At 27.9% G+C, this 8,284-nt stretch overlaps 2 long non-coding RNA genes across 2 annotated transcripts in view; both read right to left on the reverse strand.

The window, feature by feature from the left end:
* Window positions 1-49: 49 nt before the first annotated feature.
* LOC103308281 lies at window positions 50-2,784 on the reverse strand. Its single transcript, XR_510387.3, has 4 exons — window positions 1,645-2,784; window positions 925-1,172; window positions 217-416; window positions 50-109 (listed from the first exon to the last, which is right to left on the reverse strand). It is a non-coding gene; the product is annotated as an uncharacterized LOC103308281 (long non-coding RNA).
* A 4,702-nt stretch (window positions 2,785-7,486) lies between these two features.
* The window catches only part of LOC103308280, a 2,090-nt gene continuing 1,292 nt past the window's right edge, over window positions 7,487-8,284 (reverse strand). Inside the window, exons 2-3 of the long non-coding RNA XR_510386.3 lie at window positions 7,697-7,914; window positions 7,487-7,641 (exon numbers count right to left, since the gene is read on the reverse strand). This is a non-coding gene — a long non-coding RNA (uncharacterized LOC103308280). The remainder of the gene's footprint in view (window positions 7,642-7,696; window positions 7,915-8,284) is intronic.

An 8,284-nucleotide genomic window follows, 5' to 3' on the forward strand; every position in this document is an offset into this window, starting at 1 on the left:
AATTTAGTCAAATATGGTTTGCTTCGTCTCATTAGGACCAGTATGAAGCGTTTGGTCTTTTCATTCGTCACACATGTATAATCTGACAGTAGCTTCACTGAACTTCCATCTATAACAATTAATTATTTTTAAAAAAACAAAATAAATAAATAGAATCAAATTGAAAAAAAGACAGATTCGACAATAGGTTTTTTTAATTTAAACCAATTTATTTACCTGTCTTCTATTGGTACATTCTCGATGTTAGCGACCTTTTAGTGTGAAATGATCCAAAGTTCCTTTGACTTATCTTCAAAAGGCGTCTTTATCGTTAAATCCCATCGTTTTGTCTAAATGTCAACGAATTAAATAGGTACCTCGACATCAAAATCTTCTGATCTCAGGCGTTCGCTGATATTTTCTCTGTATGATGCATTCTATAAAAAATTAAATTATTTATGCTATCATTTTGATAGCAGTATAGCACCACTATTTTTCTAAGTAGAACAAGCTCTGTGCCAAATTTTTCTAATATAAATGTGTAAAATTTAAAATTAGTTATATTAAAAGTAGAAAAATGGAAACATGTCAAAAATATAGTAATTTATATTCATACCATTAATATGCATACGCCACACATATAATATACTAATATTTCATAATACATTTAAAAAAAAAAAAAAATCTAATAATTAGTAATAATTTTTTCTTCTTTTAATAAAACTAATTTTTTATTTAACTCATTTGTGTAAGAAAAAATTGGCACAGAGCTTGTTCTACTTAAGAAAAAATAATGAACTTCAGGTTTCAATTTTTTTTTTTTTTTATGATCTTTATACTTGTATCTCTCTTTACCTAAATATGTAACATAATGAAAACTTTGTTCATTTTAAAACATAAAGTTACTGTAAGTAGTTTATAGTTATACTTAGAATACAATCTTACTTTATTGCATACTGTTGAAAAAGTGTACAGGGGGAGCTTTGTAAATTCTATTTTACTGTCATATAAAAAACCAGTATATTTTGCTTGAATGACAGCATCTTTGCTTGTTTTTACAAAGGCCAGCGATGGAGTCCTTGTGACATCAATTAAAAAGTGAATAGTATCATCTTTGCCATCGGCTCGTATATATGTTACTTTTGAAACTTTAGCACACATGTCTTTCATTGACAACCTGGGTTGTGTTCAACCTGTTAAAAAGCATTTGGTTATATAGTTTTTGTTGGCGCTACTAGCGTTCAATGTTAATATAGATAGTAAAAGTATATAACACCGAGTGCGCTTTCACACTATGAAGTATAAATAATGAAATAAAAAAAAACAAAACAACTAATAAATGTATGTGCGTGATTTGACTATAATATAAAATTTATGAATGTAATATAAAATATAAATAGGTATGTATCATTTGCTTGATTAGCACATGTGAACATAATACAAAAATATAAATTTTATAGTGCTTGATTAGCACATGAATATAATACAAAAATGTAAATTTTATAAGGTGCTTGATTAGCACAATTATTATGTATATGCCTAAATCGGCCAAAGTATTACAAATGAATATGAATTATAATGAAAATGAATATAAACTAAATATTACTGTTTTACAGTGGCACAAAATATAATAAAAATGTATCAATAAAACAAAAACATACTCACAGCCACAACATAGGTGGTTACCTTAGGCGGTGGATTTTATCCCACGCGACAGCTTTGAAGTAACCACTTACGAATATAACACAGGACAAGCACCACAAACAAAATGTAGACCAAATATGACCACCCTGCTGAGAAAAGTATAATATAGTAATTGTGCATATAATGCCTTTTAGGAACAATACGTTACCAACAATAAAACTTGAATTCAATAAAAAACCGAAGTGAAAGAACCGACTTGGCACATGTGCTTTCACTAATGCATAGAAAAAACGAAACAAAAATGTCTATGGACCGAGGAATAATGAATAACAAAAAAAAATGGCAATCGGAGCTGGTGCGTCCAGCCTTTTATAACCTTTGCTGTGGACAGTGTCGTCGAGATACAAAAAAAATAATAAATTTAACACAATAACTGATGACACTGACGCACAACAGAGATTATAAAGAAAGAATTAAACAATAAAAATAGAAAATCAGCGGACAAAACCATAATAAAATAAAAACTACGAATATAACAAATTTAGAAAATAATAACGGACTGACGCAGTCACAGGCCGTCCACTATCAGCTTGATAAGAGAAACACTATCGCAAGCTGAAATATTGCTGACAGTGGGACAACATATGCAGTCTTGCCAAACTATCGCGCTGCACTTGGCGCGAACAGTTTTATATAAGAAATTTCCCAAGAATCCAAAAATGAGTAATGACCAAACCTTCCCATTAAATAATATTAAGTATTCAAATTACCTTTCTATATTCAGACGCAGACAATACTGTCAAAAAATACACCATGCCTTTAAGCTCAATCTTTTTTCATACTTGCACAGGAAACGGTTGAAGTATGGCTTTACGTATTTTTTACGGGATAATTATTTGTATTCATGGGATAAGCATAGAGTAACCATAGAGGAGAGAATATTTATTTTACCGTCACATGCTATACAGTCTATACTGATATCTCAGCAGGTTTGGCAAATCTATACCCCATAAGAAAATTGAGCATGTTAAATGTAGAAGGTTATTCTGTGATATCACTAACAGATTATCTCTTACCAGTCACATTGTATCACGGACTATACAGATAATATATAAAGTTGAACATTTTATAAATATTTAAATATAAAATAATAAAACCGTTAAATAGATAACATTTCTAAATTGAAGTGAAGTATTAAATTAATTTTGTCTACTTATCATTAAAAATCATTGGTCACAGTTTAATTTTATAAGCATTTAATGTTCAAAAATTGACAAAATATGGAAAAATCATGAATATTAGCAAATTATTTTGAGTTAAGAATTCGTAAAAATTATTCTTTTTAAATCTAAGATTTAAAAATGTAATACAGGATTGCTCATAAGTTTGTCTACCTTTATTGATAAAAAAAATCTCTACCGGAAAGTTTAATTAAATTTTTATGAGCGTTTAAAATTCATAATTGTACAACATTTGATATTCACTCGATTTCAAAAAATTTAATACAAGGCTCCTGATATATTGTTACAATAGCAGTTGAAAAATATTAATAATACACAGGCACAGTTTTTTTTTAATAGTCATTTTAAGTTAAAATTTGGACGAAATTACATTATAAAAAACCTAGAATAACTACCTATTTGATTTTTTTGTGAGTGTCGATATCGTGAATTTTGGCGGTGTGGAAAATGATGACGTGATACTGTGATTATGGTATCAGTGTTCGCGTGTAGATTGCACGATTTAAGACATACTGAAGGTAGGTATATCTTAAATCGTGGTAGTGTGCACTAATGCAGTCAGATGGAAAACTAGTGCTCTAGTGATAGAATTTTCCAAGTAGGTACCCAGTAAAACAATATTTTGTCCACAAATTTATTTTCTATTGCTTGAGGTTCGAACTCTGAATAGGTAGCGGCGTATTAATTTTCTACCTCAACCTCATCAGGTAAACGACGTGACTGTTATGAGAAATATTGATTATATAAATCCATTATAACCAAAATATAAAAAAAGGTGGGTAAGTGGATTTCGCTCTGCTGTACAGTAGGTTACAAGTGGGTCACTGTATAATGGATAGTATTAAATTTGAATTCAATGATATAATATCACTGTATAAGAAAAACAATTCTGAGCGGAGACGATTTGTCAGTCTAGTTATTAGACATACATATTATAGGTATACTTATCTATAGTAATAAAAAAAAATTGACCTATAATAGGTATCAACAATAAATTCCAAATTAATTATATCAAACATGACTCATGAATAAATCTTAGTCCGTGGTCATTACTAACCAATGTCCAAATATGTCCAATGTATCTACTACAACAAGGTACCTAAGTACCAAAACTGGCTAAACTACCGCATTAATGACTAAAAATTGAACTATTCATAATATTTTAATAATTAAGTATAAAAATAATAATTTAGTTACAAAGGTGTCGGTGCCTGTAATTTATTAAGGAGTAAAATTTAGGCAATCCAATTCACATGGAACATGCATTTGTGTGAGTATGTAAATCGATATTTTTGTGTGTGAGCTATAAGTACACGCGCAGATAAAGATAATATTTACAATGACAATATTATCGAAGCTCTATTTTGATGAACAAAAATGCTTTTACAGGTAAATCTCTCACGCCTCGTTGATATGTCGGATTTGGTCATTTTTTTTTTATGCAAGCAGTCTGTTCTATAATCAATAATGCTTGCACTATTTCTCAAGTACTTACGAATTTGATTGTTTTAATGCCGATATCGTTCTTTTTAATGACCGATAAAGACTAAAGTTACTAACATTAACATCAATTAGGTACCATAATTTCTGTAGAAAAGAGGTGGGTAAGTAGATGTCACTCTACTGTACAGTAGGTTACAAGTGGGTCACTGTATAATGGATAGTATTAAATTTGAATTCAATGATATAATATAACTGTATAAGAAAAATGATTCTGAGCGGAGACGGTATGTCAGTCTAGGTATACGGTATCTTATATACTTATCTATGGTATTAAAAAAACACTTTACCAATAATAGGTATCTATAATAAATTCCAAATTAATTTTTTATTTTTGTTTCTGTCATCACGGTTTGGGGCAGTAAAACTGCTTCGATTTTCTTCAACAGTATCTTGTTTGATGGGAAAGTGAATCTAGTTGGTGCATTCTGGAGGTCAAAGTTGAAATTTCCAAAAGTGTTCAAAAGCGCCGTGAAAAACAAGAGAAAAATTAAGGAAAAACGGGAATTTTTACGCAAAATCTGTTTTCGAGAAAATTGATTTTGGTTTTTGGTGTAACTTTAAAAAAAAATGACCGTAGATACTTGAAACTTTCACTTGTTGTTTATATTTCCATTTTCTATACATGAAAAACTTTTCAAAATATTTTGATTTGTTTTGAGCTGTTTACGGACAATTTCAGTTTCCAATTTAATTAGTTTTTTTTTCTATGAATGTCAATAAAACTTTATTTGTTGAGTAAAAATACTTGAAAATTTAATACAAGGCTCCTACTACATTGTTAAAATGACATTTGAAAAATATTAAAAATCCTTAGTCACAGTTTTTTTTTTATTAGCATTTAAAGTTCAAAAATTGACAAAGTATGGAAAAATCACGAAAATTACCTAATTATGTTGAGTTTATAATTCGTAAAAATTTTGCTTTTTAAATCTAAGATTTTAAAATGTAATACAAGATTCCTTATAAGATAATCTACCTTTATCAAACAAAAAATATCCATAAGAAAGTCAAATTAAATTTTTATGATCGTTTGAAATTCAAATTTTTACAACATTGGATATTCACTCGATTTCTCATGTAGCGATTTTCTTATTTTGTTGTAATTCAAAAACGAATAACTGTAGATACATGAAAATTTTACTGAATGTTTATATTAGCATTTCCTATACATGATAAAATTTTCAAAATATTTTGATATGTTTTAAGCTGTTTCGGTTTTCAATTTTTTTAGTTTTTTTTTCTATAAATATCAATAAAGTTTTATCTGTTGGGCCAAAAAGTGTAAAAATTTAATACAAAGCTATTGTTACAATATCAGTTGAAAAATATTAAAAATACATAGGCACAATTTTTTTTTGTAAGCATTTAAAGATCGAATTTTGACAAAGTTTATCAAATTTTAATTTGAATAATTATTTTGTAGTTAAAAATTTATAAAATGTTCAACTTTTGTACCTAAGAATTGAAAATTTAGAAGAAGATTCCACGTAAGTAATTAATTTGTTACAAAAAAAATCTAAAAAATACATTTACACAGTTTACTTTTATAGTCATTTTAAGTTCAAATTTGGACGAAATTACATATTGTATAACACGTTATAAGTACCTAATGGATATTGTGATATGATTAATTTGGAATTTATTATAGGTACCTATTATAGGTCAATTTTTTTTAATACCATATTATGTCTTATACCTAGACTGACATACCGTCTCCGCTCAGAATCGTTTTTCTTATACAATGATATTATATCATTGAATTCAAATTTAATACCATCCATTAGACAGTGACCCACTTGTAATCTACTGTACAGCAGAGCGACATCCACTTACCCACCTTTTTTTTTAAAATTATACTGATGGCTATCCGTTTCCATATTTTGATATTATATTATGATATAAAATAAACTTTTACTTTGCAGACAAAAGGACAGTCAAATAAGTAACTAAAACAGTAAAAAAAACCAAGCCTGGGCATAAATGAGTTAAAAAGTTAGTTTTAATTTTTTAACATTTTACTGTAGCATTAGCATAATTTTTAATTTAACTGATTTTTATACTTAAGATTTTTATACAATGAACTTTTAATCAAATCCAAGTTATGTTAATTATTTTTCAGTTATAAATTTATAAAAGTTTTTCTTCTCATAGCTTAAAAATATCATATATGTTTTTCTACCTAAAACAAATAAAAAAAAAGTGTACTGAACATTATTGAATTACAGAACATTATTTTTTTTGAGTGCTTGAACTTTTACGATGTTTGAAATTCAGCAGTAAATTATCGAATTCCCATTAATTGATTTTTGATATTTATTGTTGTAGGTATTACCAAAGCGAATAACTGTAGACTCTTGAAATGTTCATAAAATATTTACAATATTATTTTCCATACATGGTAAAATGTTCAAACTATTTTGACTCATTTTGAACTATTTATAGCGATAATTTTTTCAAATTTTGTAAATTATTTTTCAGTTATGAATGTATTACAGTTTTTCTTTTTATAGCTAATATTACACATTTTAATATATGGTTCCCAACAAGTTTTTTTCTCAGTCAAAAAGAAAAAGTTTACCGGAAATGTACGCTACCTATTTATTATATAGCCATGGATCGAAAACTACTATATAGCAGGAACCATTTTTGTCCACCTTTTCCTTATTTGTGTCTGCCATCACTATTTGGGTAAGTAAAAACGCTTCAATTTTCTTGTAGGAAAGTGAATCTAGTTAGTTCTTTGGGATAAAAAATAAAAATTCCAAATAGTTTTTAAAAGCGTCAGTAAAAACAAACAAAATAGGTACAAGGAAAAACTGAGATTTTTACGCAAAACCAGTTTTCGATAAGATTAATTTTGTTTTTTGTGCAACTCAAAAATAAAATACTGAATATAGATGACATTTTCACAGAATGTTTATATATCAACAATTTCTATACTGTAACAGAAAATGCCAAATGGCCATATGCTATTATCAATAGTAAATATAGACATGATGTAATTTGTATAGATGAACCTCATGGTATGAATTCCTATCACTTTAATTTAACAACACTCTTAGTACTTGATGATATGAGAGAAGGTTTTCATGTGCCTTTATGATTAGTAATCGTATCAATGAAGCAGTACTGACAATATTTTATTCTAAAATAAAATCATTAACAGGACAATTGCAACCCAATGTATTTATGTCCGATATGGCTGAAAGTTTTTCCAATGCATGGATTGTTGAAATGAAACGTCCAAAACATATATAATCTATGTTGATCGTGCCTGGAGAAAAAATTTAGTTTAAATCAAATCTAAATATAAGTAATGTGAAACATACAAACTTTTGAGGACTTTACTTCATGAACAAGATCCAAAAGCCTTTGAAATAATTTTTGAAGAAGCTATAAACCAATATTGTCAGCTAATGATGACACTGTTGATTTTTCTAATTATTTTGTTAATAATTATGGTACATGTATTGAATCTTGGGCTTACTGTTATTGTCTTCATGCAGGAATAAATATAAATATGAATATCGCAAGAATGCACTGGACTCTGAAATATATTTATTTAGAAAGTAAAAAAGTTAAACAACTTGATAAGTCTATACATGCGTTATTGAAATTTTTTAGAGACAAATCTATAGACAGACTTATTGCACTTCATAAAGGAAAATTTACTTCTAAAATTAAAGAATTAAGAAAATGGCACAAAAATAGTCTAGAAATTTCACCTAATAATGTGCTTAAAAATGGAGATTGTTGGATTGTGATGGCAAGTGGTCATGATGACATGTACACTGTATATAAATTGAAAAACTCCCGTGATTGCCAAATCGTTTGTGATGAATGCAAAACTTGTATTCATTGTTTTTCATGTACATGTATAGATAGTGCAATTAAATTTAATTTTTGTAAACATATCT

This window comes from Acyrthosiphon pisum, chromosome X (genome assembly GCF_005508785.2).
Source record: "Acyrthosiphon pisum isolate AL4f chromosome X, pea_aphid_22Mar2018_4r6ur, whole genome shotgun sequence".
NCBI classification, from domain to species: Eukaryota; Metazoa; Arthropoda; class Insecta; order Hemiptera; family Aphididae; genus Acyrthosiphon; species Acyrthosiphon pisum.